The sequence below is a fragment of the Rhinoderma darwinii genome, chromosome 3 (genome assembly GCF_050947455.1).
Source record: "Rhinoderma darwinii isolate aRhiDar2 chromosome 3, aRhiDar2.hap1, whole genome shotgun sequence".
Lineage (NCBI taxonomy): Eukaryota > Metazoa > Chordata > Amphibia > Anura > Rhinodermatidae > Rhinoderma > Rhinoderma darwinii.
The window spans coordinates 329,429,396-329,446,855 of record NC_134689.1 but is presented as its reverse complement, the minus strand read 5'-3'; positions in this window follow the sequence as shown (position 1 = coordinate 329,446,855).

Below are 17,460 nucleotides of genomic sequence, written 5' to 3'. Positions count from 1 at the left end.
TAGATACAGCGGCTCAGCAGACAGTATCACACATGATAGGATTAGATACACAGCTCAGCAGACAGTATCACACATGATTGGATTAGATACACAGCTCAGCAGACAGTATCACACATGATAGGATTAGATACACAGCTCAGCAGACAGTATCACACATGATAGGATTAGATACAGTGGCTCAGCAGACAGTATCACACATGATTGGATTAGATATAGGACCCAGCTCGCTGACATTGCGGCTCCAGCGCTGGACCAGAATGGTAAGAATAATAATTGTTTTGCTTCTTTATGTGTTATGAATTATTTTTGTGAGTTTGTGTTTTTTTTACAAGTTCGGTTGTTGGACTACTTCGGATTCCAGAACTACTTCAATGACAGCGTTTTTTATTCTCAATAAAATGGTTAATGGTTAATGGGGGTTGTGTTTTTTTATTTCAATTTTTTCTATGTGCTTGTATTTTTTTAAACTTTATTATTACCGCCTTAGTAATGGCCGCTGGCTGATTGACGACCTCCATTACTAAGTCGGGGCTTAATGTTAGCAGGTGCAGAGGCTAACACTAACCCCCATCATTACCCCGGTACCCACCGCCACCAGGGGTACTGGGGCAGCTGCAGGCTGTTAGCATTAGGATGGGATAGGCCAAAAACAGTGACCCTTCCCACCAGGGGCGTAGCTAGAGGCTCATGGGCCCCGATGCAAAAATTCTTACTGGGCCCCGCCCCCTCGCAAACTTCTCATGGCCGACGGTCCGCTTTCAGCTGCATCGCTGGGTCTCCTAAGTGACCCAACAATGCAGCACTAGCAGCCGGGGGCGTCACTAAGGCTGGGTTCACACACACTATTTACGGACGTAATTCGGGCGTTTTAGCATTGAATTACGTCCGAAAATGCGGCTCAAAAGCGTCGGCAAACATCTGCCCATTCATTTGAATGGGTCTTACGATGTTCTGTGCCGACGGTCATTTTTTTTAACGCGTCGCTGTCAAAAGGCGGCGCGTAAAAAAGTGCCTGTCACTTCTTCAGACGTAAATGCAGCCGTTTTCCATGGACTCCATGGAAAACCAGCTTCAATTACTTCCGTAATGGACGCAGCAAAAGACGCCTGCACATGCCATTACGGCTGAAATTACGGTGCTGTTTTCTCCTGAAAACAGCACAGTAATTTCAGCCGTAACGGACGCTGCCGTGTGAACATACCCTCAGGGCTTAAAATGTCCGGGAAATAGCCCCAATACATATGTGTCCGCCCAAAAAAAAGTGTGTATATGAGACAGCATAGCATATCTATAGCACTACGACCCTATAAACTATGGATAGGATTAGATACAGTGGCTGAGCAGACAGTATCACACATGATAGGATTAGATACAGTGGCTCAGAAGGCAGTATCACACATGATAGGATTAGATACACAGCTCAGCAGACAGTATCACACATGATAGGATTAGATACAGTGGCCCAGCAGACAGTATCACACATGATAGGATTAGATACAGTGGCTCAGCAGACAGTACCACACATGATAGGATTAGATACAGTGGCTCAGCAGACAGTACACACATGATAGGATTAGATACAGTGGCTCAGCAGACAGTATCACACATGATAGGATTAGATACAGTGGCTCAGCAGACAGTACCACACATGATAGGATTAGATACAGTGGCTCAGCAGACAGTATCACACATGATAGGATTAGATACAGTGGCTCAGCACAGTATCACACATGATCGGATTAGATATAGGGCCCAGCAGACAGTATCATACATGATTGGATTAGATACACAGCTCAGCAGACTGTATCACACATGATAGGATTAGACACAGGGCCCAGCTCGCTGACATTGCGGCTCCAGCGCTGGACCCAGGATAGGTAAGAATAATAATTTTGCTTCTTTATGTGTTGCTGATTATTTTTGTGTGTTTGTGTTTTTTTTACAGGTTCGGTTGTTGGACTTCGGATACGAGGACTTCAATGACGGCATTTTTTTTATTCTCAATAAAATGGTTAATGAGGGTTGTGTTTTTTTATTTCAATGAAATATTTTTTCTATGTGCTTGTATCTTTTTAAACTTTATTATCACCGCCTTAGTAATGGCCGCTGGCTGATTGACAACCTCCATTACTAAGGCGAGGCTTAATGTTAGCCGGTGCAGAGGCTACACTAACCCCCATTATTACCCCGGTACCCACCACCACCAGGGGTACTGTGAAGAGCCGGGTACAAACCAGTACCCGACCATCTGTAGTGACGGGCAGGCACCGGGGTGGCCGCAGGCTGGTAGTATTAGGCTGGGGAAGGCCAAAAACAGTGGCCCTTCCCACCCTTGTAATGCTGCCTGCTGCTGCTGTGTTGTATCTGGCTGGTTATGAAAATTGGGGGGGACCCAACATCGTTCTTTCCAATTATTATTATTTTTTTTTTTTTTTAAATGACGTGGGGTCCCCCCCATTTTCATAACCAGCCAGATACAATAAAGCAGCAGCAGGCAGCATTACCAGGATGGGAAGGGCCACTGTTTTTGTCCTTTCCCCTCCTGATAATACCAGCCTGCGGCCACCCCAGTGGCCGACCATCACTACAGATGGTCAGGCACTGGATCGTACCCTGCTCTTCCCAGCACCCCTGGTGGCGGTGGGTACCGGGGTAATAAAGGGGGTTAGTGTTCGCCTCTGCATCGGCTAACATTAAGCCCCGCCTTAGCAATGGATGCTGTGAATCAGCCGGCGGCCATTACTAAGGCGGTAGTAATATAGTTTAAAAAAAAAACACAAAGACATAGAAAAAATATTTTATTGAAATAAAAAAAAACCCACACAACCCTCATTAACCATTTTATTAATAAAAAAAAAGATGTCATCGAAGTAGTCCTGGAATCCGACGTAGTCCAACGACCGAACCTGTAAGAAAACACACAAAAAACGATTAGTAACACGTGTTAGGCTTAGATACAGGGCCCATGTGTGATACTGTCTGTGTGACCCTGTATCTGAGCCTACCACAAGGATAGGCCATCAATAGCTAATGTGTCCGGGTCCGACTCCCGGGAGCACGCCAATTACTTGTTTTGAAGGGGCCGCAGCACTCGTACGAGAGCTGCTTCCCCTTCATTTCCCTTACTCGCTCACACTGTGAATCGCCGACACGGATTCACAGTGTGAGCAAGTGACCGGAATGAAGTGACCGGAATGAAGGGGAAGCAGCTCTCGTACGAGTGTTGAGGCCCCTTCAAAACAGCTGATTGGCCGGCTCCCGGGAGATGGACCCCGCCAATCAGCTTCAGCAGACCGGGATATTAATCTTACCCTCCTCTTCTGTCCTGACTCTATCCAGGATCACGATGTTGTGCGTGGCGCATAGCGTTGTGACGTCATGCGCTGCGCACAGCGCTGTGACATCAGGACCTCCGCTGCTCTCCGGAACCAGGAAGGTAAGTACTGTCAGTTACTATACTAACAGGGGCTCGTGGCCCGAGTTACTATAATAACTTTTTATCGATGTGGTTTGGGGGCCCGCGTCGCAATGGCAACCGCTGTGACCCCTATAGCTACGCCACTGGCTGCGACCCCTATAGCTACGCCACTGCTAGTAGGGATAGTGTCCCTCCCGTATTTACAGCAGCTGTGAGTCAGGTTGCATTGCCTCATTCACCTTGCTGTAATTATGGGAAGTGCTCCCTCTGGTGGTCAACATAGGGAAACATGACGACTATATTATTTCGTTTTTAATGTTTCCCACCTTGTGGAAGAAAAAAAAATATACCGGCTCTGGCCCCTTTAAGTCCATGGGTGGCATAGGAGTTGCTATGTCTGCTACAGCAGTAGTTATGCCCCTGGGTGGTGCTGTATAGAAGATGACCACGCTGGATATGCACAAGTGCATGAAGATCCAGAATTGCAGTTATAGTGTTATGAACATGCCTGTTTGGAAGTTTTTCTAAATATTTTTTTGCCATATCTGTATTCTCGATACTGTATGTCTAGGCCTTGGGTTTCTGTGTCTTTTTGCATTTTTTCGTTTCATTGGCAACTATTGCTACTTTTTCTTATTATTGTGCATTTTAGAAATATAAAGTACTCTATGGTTGATCATTTGTCTCTCTCATTTGTGAAATGTTTCCTAACCCTACTGAGTGCGAGGCTAGGCACGTTTGCACACTTTTTAATTGTTTTACACAAATGTCTGTTTTTCTTATTTTTGTGATGTCATAAAGATTTTTCTATGATATAAGAGGTGCAGTCTTCTATGCATTTTTTTCTAGTTGTTACATAACTGATTTATTTTAAATATTTGCATTACTATTCAACCCACCCAACTTTTGAGTCAAAATTTTCAGATGCTTCACTATTCCAGATTCCCAGTGCCCCCATGATAGTACCAATCACAGTGCCCCCATTTTTATTACTTGTATTACATAGTAGATGTGAGCCCCAATGGGACCCATTGGGACACTATAAAAGCAACATTCGAAGGCTGGGTTCAGACACAACAGAGTTTTTCAGTGGCAATTCCACAACATAGGTATGCTGCGTATTTGAAAATCCACCGTATTGCAAAGATTTTTTTTTCTGCTATACGTGAATGGGGTTTTAAAAACTGTACTGTCATTTGTTGCAGATTCCAATGCAGACTCTGCAGTGAAGATCCATTACAAATCCGGCAAGTCTGAACCTGGTCTAAAGATAGTTATTCTAAACTCAGCGTATTCTGGGGATGGGGGCAGCAATACGTACAGTGCAGTATATTATTTCAAAAATCAGTGCAGTATGTAAAGCCTTATTCTGTCAACCCGTATGATAAGAATAGTCTCATTCTAATCATCAAATACATATGTTAAATAGAGTCAAGTTATAGGAGTTGTTCCATCAAGAGAACCGCTGTTTAAATGCCCTATTAGGACATATGGACAACATAGAGTGGGGTCTCCAGCTGGAGACCCCCTCTATGAGCCAGAGCAGCGAGCTTGCTAGCAAGCGGAAATCCATTCTTGGCCGCTGCAGGGGAAATGATAATCTAACGAGAATAGGCATTTGCCAGGGCATCGGTAGGTGCCTCTCAGACAAAAATGGTTTTCTGTGATGATACAACCCCTTTAAACAGCCTGTTTACATAGCAATTCACATTTTGATGATCAATTGAAGCCTAACAACAATCTAGTGTAGCAGAACCCCATAATGATAACTAATATACTAAGCAAAGCCATGCAAGGTGGCATTGACTATAATTGGTACATGCATACAATCCCAAGAAAAAGTTCTAGACTGCCAAAGAACTTCTTGAAACTTGCTCTGTCATTAGTGATAGAAATGTGTTTCATTTCTGCCGGTGAACTTCAAATGGCTTGCAGGATTAACTGTAAGAAAAGAAAGATGAGCACTGACACCAATAATAGCACAGGTTATTAGGCATTCATGTGTCTGGTGGGCCCAAACAATTCATTGAAGGAGAGCGGTGTAAAATTCTGACCTTCCTAATCGTAGATCCAAAGATCCACCAGTCTTCATCATGAAACACTTACTAAGATCACACAGAATAGCCAACCCAAAGTCGTTCTTTTATGATCTGTATGTCATATCTTAGTAGCTAGGGTGGAATTCACTTAATATTTGGAAATGTTAAATTGTACTAAGTGTAATGGTGCGGTTTTATTTAAGTTTCTGACAACTGTTAAGGAATAGAAGCTCCTCCAGTGTATGTATAGCATCTCCCCAGTTTCTGTCCAGTTGTATAAATGACCCCCATTGTCTGTGATTTTATCATCCATATTTAAAGACAAGGAATTACTTCACATAGTCAACACAAACAACAAGTTACCTTGACTTTTGCAAATCTCTCACTGGGATACAAAGAGCCTGAAGGAGTGCACCAGACCAAATTCAATCTGGGTGTGCTATTAAACAAAGTAATTATAGAGAAATGATTGTTATTTGATGAACAATGCTTTCTGAATTTCTTATACTCTGCGTTCATGCACAATACATTTAGCATATAATATTTTGTAATATTTTGCTACTTTTGTAAACATTACATTACGCACTTTATCAACTGAAGATGTATACGGATAGATAGCTAAGGAGAAAGGGCGTTCGTATTTATTGAAGTAGAAGGTTTAGTTTTCCATATCTCCCTTTCCCAAGAGCGTACATGCCAAGTAGTTTCTAAAGGGCCCATGAGAAGAAACGCGCCAGCACAGGCAAACCCAATACCCTTTCCTGGAGGCTTCCCTCTCCACAAGTGCTGCAACATTGGCAAATTAGGAAGATGAAAATCGTCTTGAGGATCAGGATGCTTTTAAGTCTACAACAGTGTTCCTCAACTAGTGGCTATGGTGCCCTATAGTGCTCTCGGTACTCCTGCATGCGGTTCCCCTGCTGTTGTCAACAAATCCTGGTGTAACGGCAGGGGGTAGGGAGACGGACAAGTGAGCCCTAATCTACCCGCCACTCTGTCCCTGCCTACTTGCAACGACCCGCCCTAGGCGAAGGGGTACAACTGGGCGGCGGTCCCTGCGCTCAGTAAGTGCACGACAAACACGACAAACATACAAGGAACACAAGCAAGGAAAAGGGGCCGTTGCCCACGGCAACACCGTGAGCAACCAGAGTGGTGAACGAGCCGAGTCAAGCCAGGAGTGTGCGAGGTACAAAACGAAAAGCAGAAGAGTAGTCGGTAAGCCAGGGTCGGTATGGAGCAGGATCAAAAATAGCAGGAGCTGTAGCTGGGCCAGGAACCACAAGGAAAGAAACAAAAGCAATAACAAGCACCGAGGGACAGGAAGTGCAGGCTTGAATAGACCGAGGGCGGGAGCTAGCTGAGTCTGGCCAGGTTACGATAGGCTCTCCCACTCCTAAGCCTGCCAGCTTGAATGGTGGAAGCAGGAGTCAGTCTCAGGGATGTATTCTCAGGTGCTGACTGATTAGTTCTGGGAGTTAACCCCGCTGTGCCTGGCAGATCCTTTACAGTACCCCCCCTTTTATGAGGGGCCACCGGACCCTTTCTAAGTGGACCTGGCTTACTGGGGAAACGCAGGTGGAACCTCCTGACCAATACCCCAGCGTGAACATCCCGGGCGGGTACCCAAGTCCTCTCCTCGGGCCCGTATCCTCTCCAATGGACCAGGTACTGGAGGGAGCCTTGGACCATCTTGCTGTCCACAATCCTGGCCACCTCGAATTCCACCCCCTCCAGGGTGAGGATGGGAACAGGAGGTCTCCTCGAGGGAGCCAAGGACGGGGAGCAGCGTTTGAGGAGGGAGGCATGAAACACGTCGTGTATCCGAAAAGACGGGGGTAACTCCAGCCGGAAGGAGACAGGATTGAGGACCTCAATGACCTTATACGGCCCAATAAACCGGGGAGCAAACTTCTTGGACGGAACCTTGAGACGCAAGTTCCTAGACGACAACCACACCAGATCCCCGACCATAAACAGGGGGTTAGCAGAACGTTTTTTATCAGCCTGAGTTTTTTGTACGCTCTGGGACACCTCTAGGTTTTTCTGAACCTGGGCCCAGACTGTGCACAGTTCCCGATGAACGACCTCTACCTCAGGATTGTTGGAACTACCAGGTGAAACGGAGGAGAACCGTGGATTAAACCCAAAATTACAAAAAAAAGGAGAGACCCCTGACAAGTTACTGACCCGGTTATTAAGGGAAAATTCGGCGAGGGGAATGAAAGAGACCCAATCAAATTGACAGTCAGAGACAAAACACCTTAAGTATTGTTCTAGAGACTGATTAGTCCTCTCCGCTTGGCCATTGGTTTCAGGATGGAAGGCAGAGGAGAAGGACAGATCAATCCCCAACTTCATACAGAAGGCTCTCCAAAACAATGAAACAAATTGTACCCCTCTGTCCGAAACAATATTGACAGGGACCCCATGGAGACGCAGGATGTGTTTGACAAACAAGGTAGCCAACGTTTTGGCGTTGGGTAGTTTCTTGAGGGGCACAAAGTGGCACATCTTACTGAAGCGGTCCACCACCACCCACACCACCGACTTGCCTTGGGATGGAGGCAAATCGGTGATAAAATCCATGGAGATATGTGTCCAAGGTCTCTGGGGAATGGGCAACGAACGCAGTAAGCCCGCTGGTCGGGACCTGGGAGTCTTGGACCTAGCACAAACCTCACAAGCGGCGACGTAGGCCTTAACGTCTTTAGGCAACCCAGGCCACCAATAATTTCTGGTAATGAGGTGTTTGGTACCCAGGATGCCTGGATGGCCAGATAGTGCGGAGTCATGATTTTCCCTAAGTACCCTTAGCCGGAATTGCAGGGGAACAAACAGCTTGTTCTCAGGAAGGTTCCCGGGAGCTGCACCTTGATCAGCAGCAATTTCAGAGACTAAATCAGAATCGATCGAGGAAATGATTATACCTGGAGGCAAAATACAAGCAGGATCTTCCTCCGAAGGAGGGCTGGCCATGAAGCTACGCGACAGTGCATCAGCCTTAATATTTTTAGACCCAGCCCTATAGGTAACCAAAAAATTGAATCTGGTAAAAAATAACGCCCATCGAGCTTGTCTCGGGTTTAGCCTCCGGGCAGATTCTAGGAACACCAGATTCTTGTGGTCGGTAAGGACCGTTACCTGGTGCCTAGCCCCCTCCAGGAAGTGGCGCCACTCTTCAAATGCCCATTTAATGGCTAAGAGTTCGCGGTTGCCAATATCATAGTTACTTTCAGTTGGCGAAAACTTCCTGGAGAAGTAGGCACAGGGGCGGAGATGGGTGAGGGACCTGGTACCCTGGGACAACACAGCCCCCACTCCCACCTCAGATGCGTCAACTTCCACGATAAATGGCTCCATTTGGTTGGGCTGAACCAGCACCGGGGCCGAGACAAAGCACTTCTTAAGGACCTCAAAAGCCTGGACAGCCTCAGGAGGCCAGTGGAGGAGATCAGCACCTTTGCAAGTGAGGTCCGTAAGGGGCTTAGCGATGACCGAGAAGTTAGCAATAAATCTCCTGTAATAATTAGCAAACCCCAAAAAACACTGTAACGCCTTCAGGGAGGCAGGTTGGACCCATTCCGCCACAGCCTGAACCTTGGCGGGGTCCATGCGGAATTCATGAGGAGTGAGGATTTGACCCAAAAATGGAATCTCCTGTACCCCAAACACACATTTTTCGGTTTTGGCAAACAGTTTATTTTCCCGAAGGACCTGGAGTACCTTCCTGACATGCTCCACGTGGGAGGACCAGTCCTTGGAAAACACCAGTATGTCATCAAGGTACACTACCAGAAAAATCCCCAGGTAATTTCTCAAAATCTCATTTATGAAATTCTGGAAGACCGCAGGGGCATTACACAACCCAAAGGGCATGACGAGGTATTCGAAATGGCCTTCGGGCGTGTTAAACGCAGTCTTCCACTCATCCCCCTCTTTGATGCGAATAAGGTTATACGCCCCCCGTAGATCCAATTTAGAAAACCATTGGGCCCCCTGAACCTGATTAAAGAGATCAGGAATCAAAGGAAGGGGATAATGGTTCCTTGCCGTGACCTTATTCAGGCCACGGTAGTCAATGCATGGCCTAAGACCACCATCCTTCTTCCCCACGAAGAAGAAGCCAGCACCTACCGGAGAAGAAGAGGGACGAATGTAACCCTTGGCCAGGGATTCCTGGATATACACTCTCATGGCTTCACGTTCGGGACAAGAAAGATTAAATATCCTACCCTTAGGAAGCTTAGCTCCTGGTACCAATTCGATAGCGCAATCGTATTCTCTATGAGGAGGTAACACTTCGGAGGCCTCCCTAGAGAAAACATCAGCGAAGTCCTGAACAAACTCGGGTAGCGTATTCGCCTCCTTAGGGGGAGAAATAGAATTAACAGAAAAACATGACGTACAACATTCATTACCCCATTTGGTAAGCTCCCCAGTATTCCAGTCAAACGTAGGATTATGCAACTGCAACCAGGGAAGACCTAGAACCAAATCGTACGATAATCCCTGCATCAACAGTACAGAGCATTGCTCCAAATGCATGGAGCCAACAAGGAGTTCAAAAACAGGGGTATGCTGTGTAAAATAACCATTAGCAAGAGGAGTGGCGTCGATACCCACTACCGGGACAGGTTTAGGCAAATCAATAAGAGGCATAGCAAGGGACATAGCAAATTCCACAGACATGATATTAGTAGAGGACCCTGAATCCACGAAAGCACTGCCGGTAGCAGACCTACCACCAAAAGAGACCTGAAAGGGAAGCAAGATCTTAGTACGTTTCATATTTACGGGAAATACCTGTGCGCCCAAGTGACCTCCCCGATGATCACTGAGACGCGGAAGTTCTCTGGCTGCAACCTTACGCTTAGGACAGTTGTTCACTTGATGCTTGTCGTCCCCACAGTAGAAGCAGAGACCATTCTTCCTGCGGAATTCTCTACGTAGTTGGGGGGACACGGAGGCCCCGAGTTGCATAGGTATCTCTGAATCTTTCGGGGAGGAACGAAGCAACGGAGCTTCGGGAGGCATCATGGGGGAGTCGGAGGAGAAAACACATAAACGTTCACGTTGTCGTTCCCTGAGACGTCGGTCAAGTCGTATCGCTAAAGCCATAACCTGGTCTAGGGAGTCAGAAGAGGGATAGCTAACTAGCAGGTCTTTCAGGGCATTCGACAGACCCAACCTAAACTGGCACCTTAAGGCAGGGTCATTCCACCGAGAAGCTACGCACCACTTCCGAAAGTCAGAGCAATACTCCTCAACAGGTCTCTTACCCTGACTTAAGGTCACCAGCTGACTCTCGGCAAAGGCAGTCCTGTCAGTCTCGTCATAAATAAGTCCGAGAGCAGAAAAGAAACAATCAACGGAGGAAAGTTCAGGGGCGTCAGGAGCCAAGGAGAAGGCCCACTCTTGGGGCCCTTCCTGGAGCCGGGACATAATTATACCCACCCGCTGGCTCTCAGAACCTGAGGAATGAGGCTTTAAACGAAAGTAAAGCCTACAACTCTCCCGAAAGGAGAGAAAAGTCCTCCGGTCCCCTGAGAACCGGTCGGGCAACTTGAGGTGGGGTTCAAGAGGTGCGGTGCGGGGAACTACCAGGGTAGCATCGGGCTGGTTGACCCTCTGAGCCAGGGCCTGGACCTGTAGGGAGAGACCCTGAATTTGCTGAGCCAGGGTCTCACGGGGATCCATAGTGGTGTCAGGGACCAGGGGTAGACTAGGTATGGGCTTGTTATTATGTAATGGCAGGGGGTAGGGAGACGGACAAGTGAGCCCTAATCTACCCGCCACTCTGTCCCTGCCTACTTGCAACGACCCGCCCTAGGCGACGGGGTACAACTGGGCGGCGGTCCCTGCGCTCAGTAAGTGCACGACAAACACGACAAACATACAAGGAACACAAGCAAGGAAAAGGGGCCGTTGCCCACGGCAACACCGTGAGCAACCAGAGTGGTGAACGAGCCGAGTCAAGCCAGGAGTGTGCGAGGTACAAAACGAAAAGCAGAAGAGTAGTCGGTAAGCCAGGGTCGGTATGGAGCAGGATCAAAAATAGCAGGAGCTGTAGCTGGGCCAGGAACCACAAGGAAAGAAACAAAAGCAATAACAAGCACCGAGGGACAGGAAGTGCAGGCTTGAATAGACCGAGGGCGGGAGCTAGCTGAGTCTGGCCAGGTTACGATAGGCTCTCCCACTCCTAAGCCTGCCAGCCTGAATGGTGGAAGCAGGAGTCAGTCTCAGGGATGTATTCTCAGGTGCTGACTGATTAGTTCTGGGAGTTAACCCCGCTGTGCCTGGCAGATCTTTTACACCTGGATAGTCTTTTTAGCTTTTAATATTCAGTGTGGCTCAACAGCACCTATTATATTTGAGACGCGTCTCACAAACTAACCAAGGTCAAGGACCTCTGCTTTTTGGACTTTATTTTCTGCATACATGATCCCTATTTTGAATTTTTCTATGTGGTCATCCTCTTTTTATTTCTATGCCCAAAGGTAGCAGTCACACCTGAGTGTTATGGCATGAGACAGCCCAAGGGCTTTATTTAAGCAGCCACCAAAGATAACAGGAACGTTTTTGTTATATAGGTTTCATCACACAAATTATAGCCATTGTAATCCAAATTACATAACTAAAGTTACTGGGTTAAAAGGAGATAGGATGGCGGCGGGGGGTATGGTATGGTCAACAAAACAGTTACCCTATAGTTAACTGAAAATGTCTCCTTTGGAAGATAGTCCATATTTGCTAATAAGGCCCAGTAGTATGGAGTTGTTGCTTTCTATAGATGACTAGTTCTGCAAAATACGCTGTTGAGATTGCACTAGTCATGATTATTCTTGAGGCCGATATAGTACATTTAACCATAGTAACTGTACCGCTGTAATATTTCCTGTAAAATCATATTAATGTAAACTGTATAGAATACTTGAGGGATTATACACAGTCCTTTCTTATCTTAATAATATTTAAACCAAGCAAAACAAGCATTTGTCTGTCGGCGTTATCCTGGCAATGAAGAGGTTAATAAGACACTCTGTGGTATGTGTGAGGCCACTTATTAAGGCATAATATACGTGAGCTGAACTCATCACTCTAGGAGTCTTCATAAATCAGATGGCATTTCCATCCACTTCAAGGCACAGCTCAGCAACATCACAGGGTTCAGGATTTATATTCAATGTTCCCCATCAGAGAGGAATTGATTTTGTCGTTGGCATGATGGAATAATTTTAGTTCCTTTTATGCTGGGTCTGGATGTGACAGCATCAACTCCCTCGATCTCCAGTACCTCGTACTGCTCGCTGCTCACTGCGTATGCATCTATAGACCTGAGCTTTACCCAAATTGACCATGTTGGGATCACACTGTGTAATGCTATGAGCGTTCTTACAATGGACTGCTATTAGAGAATATCTAAAGGATGCCTGTAAATATAAACACTATCGCTGCTCACTATATATATATATAGCTGATACCTGAATGCAAATAGCTAATGATCCAATCATGTGCAGCTTTAAAGCATTGACACAAGGTCAAGAAGTTCAATTGTGATCAGACCGAAATGGGATCTGAGTAATTTTGACTGTAGAATGATAGTCCAGACAGAGTCTCAGCATTGCCCAAGGCCCAGAGCAGTAGAGGCAACCACGTTCCCAGTGAGGGCTGTATTTATAGTGTTCCGATTAAAGGTAGGTGAAAATTGTCTTCTCCCTTCCCTGTCTCTAGGGACTAGAGCAAGTAAACAATAGATGGAAAAAAAGCCAGGACTTAAGTGACTTTGTTACTGCCTGGGAGGCATCTTGCTGCTGCAGAAGCCTCCCACTTTGCTCTGTCTTTAACGGTGCCAAGTAATTCTAAGTCCCACCACCTTATCTAAACCAGTACCATTATGGCACTCTAGTCAATCATGGAGAAAGCAGGAATGTGAAGGACCCTCTTTTTTTTCCTTGCAGCCTAAGGGTATGTTCAATTACGGGGCTGTTTCCAGGAGAAAACAGCCCCGTCATTTCAGCCGTAACGGCATGTGCAGGCGCTTGAACGCCGCGTCCATTACGGACGTAACTGGAGCTGGTTTTCCATGGAGTCCATGGAAAACGGCTCCATTTACGTCTGAAGAAGTGACATGACACTTCTTTGGCGCGGGCGTCTATTTACGCGCCGTCTTTTGACAGCGACGCGTAAATATACGCCTCGTGTGAACAGACAAACGTCAGCCCATTGCTTTCAATGGGCAGATGTTTGTCAACGCTTTCAAGACGTATTTTCGGACGTAATTCCAGGCGTAAAACGCCCGAATTACGTCCGTAAATAGGCCGTGTGAACATACCCTAATAGTTGAATGTCTTTATTTCTGAGCTGTTTTTCACAGTAATTTCTTAGTTTAGTGTTATGTTTATTTGATGACAACCAGAGAGAGAGATGATAGGTCCCAACAGAGATTACAGTGGAAGCAGTTTTTTTTTGCGTGAGAACATCATGAAAAACCTGATGTTACTCTTACTAAGCATATTTCAATTATTTAGTTATGTACAATATATAAAAATTGTACACTAAACTGGAATGTAAATGTGCAAATGCATTTTTACACGTACTGTGTTAATTATAACGACTTATGGTGCTTTAACCCCTTCCCGCCACAGCCCTTTTTCAGATTTTCATTTTAGTTTTTTCCTCCCCACCTTCCAAAAACCATAACGTCTTTATTTTTCCGTCGATATAGTCCTATGAGTGCTTGATTTTTGCGGGACGAGTTGTAGTTTTTCGTAGCATCATTTATTTTGCCATATAATGTACTAGGAAAAGGGAAAAAAATTATTTGTGGGGTAGTAAATGAAAAAAACAGCAATTCCTCCATGGTTTTTTGCACGCCGTTTTTACGGAATTCACTGTGCAATTAAAACAACATGTTAACTTTATTCTGTGGGTCAATACGATTACGGCGATACCAAATATATGTATAGTTTTTTTGTATATTTTACTAATTTTACAAGTAAAAACCTAAGTGTAAAAAATTTATTTTGTGTCGCCAAATTCCGAGAGCCATAACTTTTCCGTCGATTAACCCCTTAAGGACACGGCCAATTTTGGCCTTGAGAACAGAACAATTTTTTTATATTTCCCTCTTTGCATCCCGACGCTCATACCTCCTTTATTTTTTGTACAACGTAGTTGTATGAGACTTTGTTTTTTGCGGGACGAGTTGCACTTTATGTAGGTACCATTTTTTGGTACAAATACATTATCGTTTAATTTCTATAAATTTTAATTTTGGCGAAAATGCAGAAAAAAGCAGTTCTGCAGCAGTTTTAATATTTTTCTTTTCACACCATACACCGATCATCATAAATAATGTTATACATTTGTTGTTTAGGTTGTTACGGTCGTGGCGATACCAAATATGTCTATATTATTTCATGTTTTGCGACTAATATTTTAAAAAGTTTATTTATTATAAAAACAATGTGTGTTTCTGTTTTTTTTTTTACTTTTTATTTATTTATCATTATTTTTTTTACATTCATTTAACTTTTTTTTTAAAATCCCATAAAGGGATTTATCCTCTTGATTTTGATTTTGTAACTGTAATGTACTGGCATAGATCTATATGCCAGTACATTAGCCTGTGTACTGATTGTACACAGGCAGTTGTTAGGGCATACCTCAGTATGCCCTAACAACAGGAAATATGTTCAGACAGCCCTGGGGTCCTTCAATGGACCCTGGGCTGTCTGGCCATACAAGTTATGGGCTTTGATCGCGTCACAGTTATATTCTGTGACGCGATGAAAGTGCAGTCCCCTCTGCTTGAACGCCGCGATCAGCTTTCATCGCAGCATTCAAAGAATTAACGGCGGAGATAAGATGTTTCTCTTCTCTCCACTGTTAGAGCAGGGCCGTGGCTGTGTATTACAGCCGTTGCCCCGCTCTCGATCGCGCGCACAGACGGCTGTCAGACAGGACGAGAATGCTCGTCCTAATGCACCAAGTACTCGCCACCAAGGATGAGCATTCTCGTCCTGTGTCGGCAACCAGTTAAGTGGTATGAGGGCTTATTTTTTGCGGGTTAAACTGTAGTTTTTAATTATACCATTTTGATGTACATGCGACGGTTTGATCACTTTTTATTTCATTTTTTGTGGGAGATTCGGTGACTAAAAAATAGAGATTCTGGTGTTTATAATTTTTTTTTACGGCGTTCACCGTGCGGGCTGAATAATGATATATTGTAATAGTTCAGACTTTTATGGACGCGGCGATACCAATTATGTTTATTTATTTATTTTTTTACTATGCTCTAGAGGGAAAATTATATTTTTTTAACTTTTAATTGAAATACTTTTTTTACACAAAAAAAAACAAACAACTATATTTAACTCATTTTTAGGCTGGGTTCACACGTGGCGGAATTTCACTTAAATTCCGCTGCGGACACTCCGCAGCGTTAATCCGCAGCGGAGCCGTTTGTCCATTGACTTACACTTTAATTTAGCAGTGTTCGTTTAGACGAGGCGTAAAATTCCGCTGCGGAGCATAGGCTGCGGAGCGGAATTTGGTGTCCGCAGCATGCTCTGTCTGTTGCGGAGCAGTGGCGGACTCATGGCGGAATTTCTCCATTGACTTCAATGGAGATTCTAATTTCCGCAATGAAGTCCGCAGCTGTCATGCACATGTTATGTGTGCTGCGGATACGTCTTGCTTTTTTAACTTGACATTTCTTCATTCTGGCTGGACCTATGTATTTCTAGGTCTACAGCCAGACTGAGGAAGTCAATGGGGCTCCCGTAATGACGGGAGCGTTGCTAGGAGACGTCTGTAAATAGTCACTGTCCAGGGTGCTGAAAGAGTTAAGCGATCGGCAGTAACTGTTTCTGCACCCGGGACAGTGACTACCGATCCCAATATACATGTATCTGTAAAAAAAAATTAAGTTCATACTTACCGAGAACTCCCTGCTTCTGTCTCCAGTCCGGCCTCCCAGGATGACGTTTCAGTCTAAGTGACGGCTGCAGCCAATCACAGGCTAATAACAGGCTGCAGCGGTCACATGGACTGCCGCGTCATCCAGGGAGATCGGGCTGGATGCCGAAGGAGGGACGCGTCACCAAGACAACGGCCGGTAAGTATGAATTTCTTTGACTTTCACAAGGGAAAGTGCTGTCCCTTCTCTCTGTCCTGCACTGATAGGGAGAAGGGAAGTACTTTTACCGCAGTCCGCAGCAGCTAGTCCGCATCAATTTACTGCACATTTTGTGCAGATCCGCAGCAGAATCTGCAACGCAGATTCTGTGCGGCATTGATGCGGACAGTTGCGGAGGAAATCCGCCACGTGTGGTCATGCCCTTACTTTTTTTTTTATTAGTCCCCCTAGGGGACTTCAACCAGCGATCGTTAGATCGCTTGCACGATATACTGCAATACTAATGTATTGCAGTATATCGTGATTCTGACAGGCATCTATTAGGTTATTAGGTTAATAGGTGCACAAAGATGGCGGACCTGGGGGCCTTCATTAGGCCCCCAAGCAGCCGTAGCAACCATCGCCCCCCGCGATTGCATTGCGAGGGGCGCGATGAGCTGTTAGAGGGGGTCGCCCCCCTCTTTCTAACGATTTAAATGCTGCGGTCGCTATTGCTAATGCTGCGGTTGCTATACAGTGGCTACATAATAGTGCGTTACAGTAAGTACATTACAGTGCTAGACAGTGCCTAAATAACAGTGTTATTATTGCCTATATAATACTACACTTGTTGCTATCGCAAAAGAAGGCATGTATGTTGAGGATTAGGTTGTAGGGCAATTTTTCCCATGCTACATTCAGTCCTTGGTTAATCCTACACTGTTATCTTAAAGTTATTTCACCCAAAACTCTAATTATGATATGTTTCAGCAAATTTGAAGCAGTAATACAGGCTGCCAGTTTCGCCATGCAGGAAACTTCGAGAATGAGCCTGCTCAGTGCTTACAATGAGGTATATGGCAGCATCATCTTTTGGG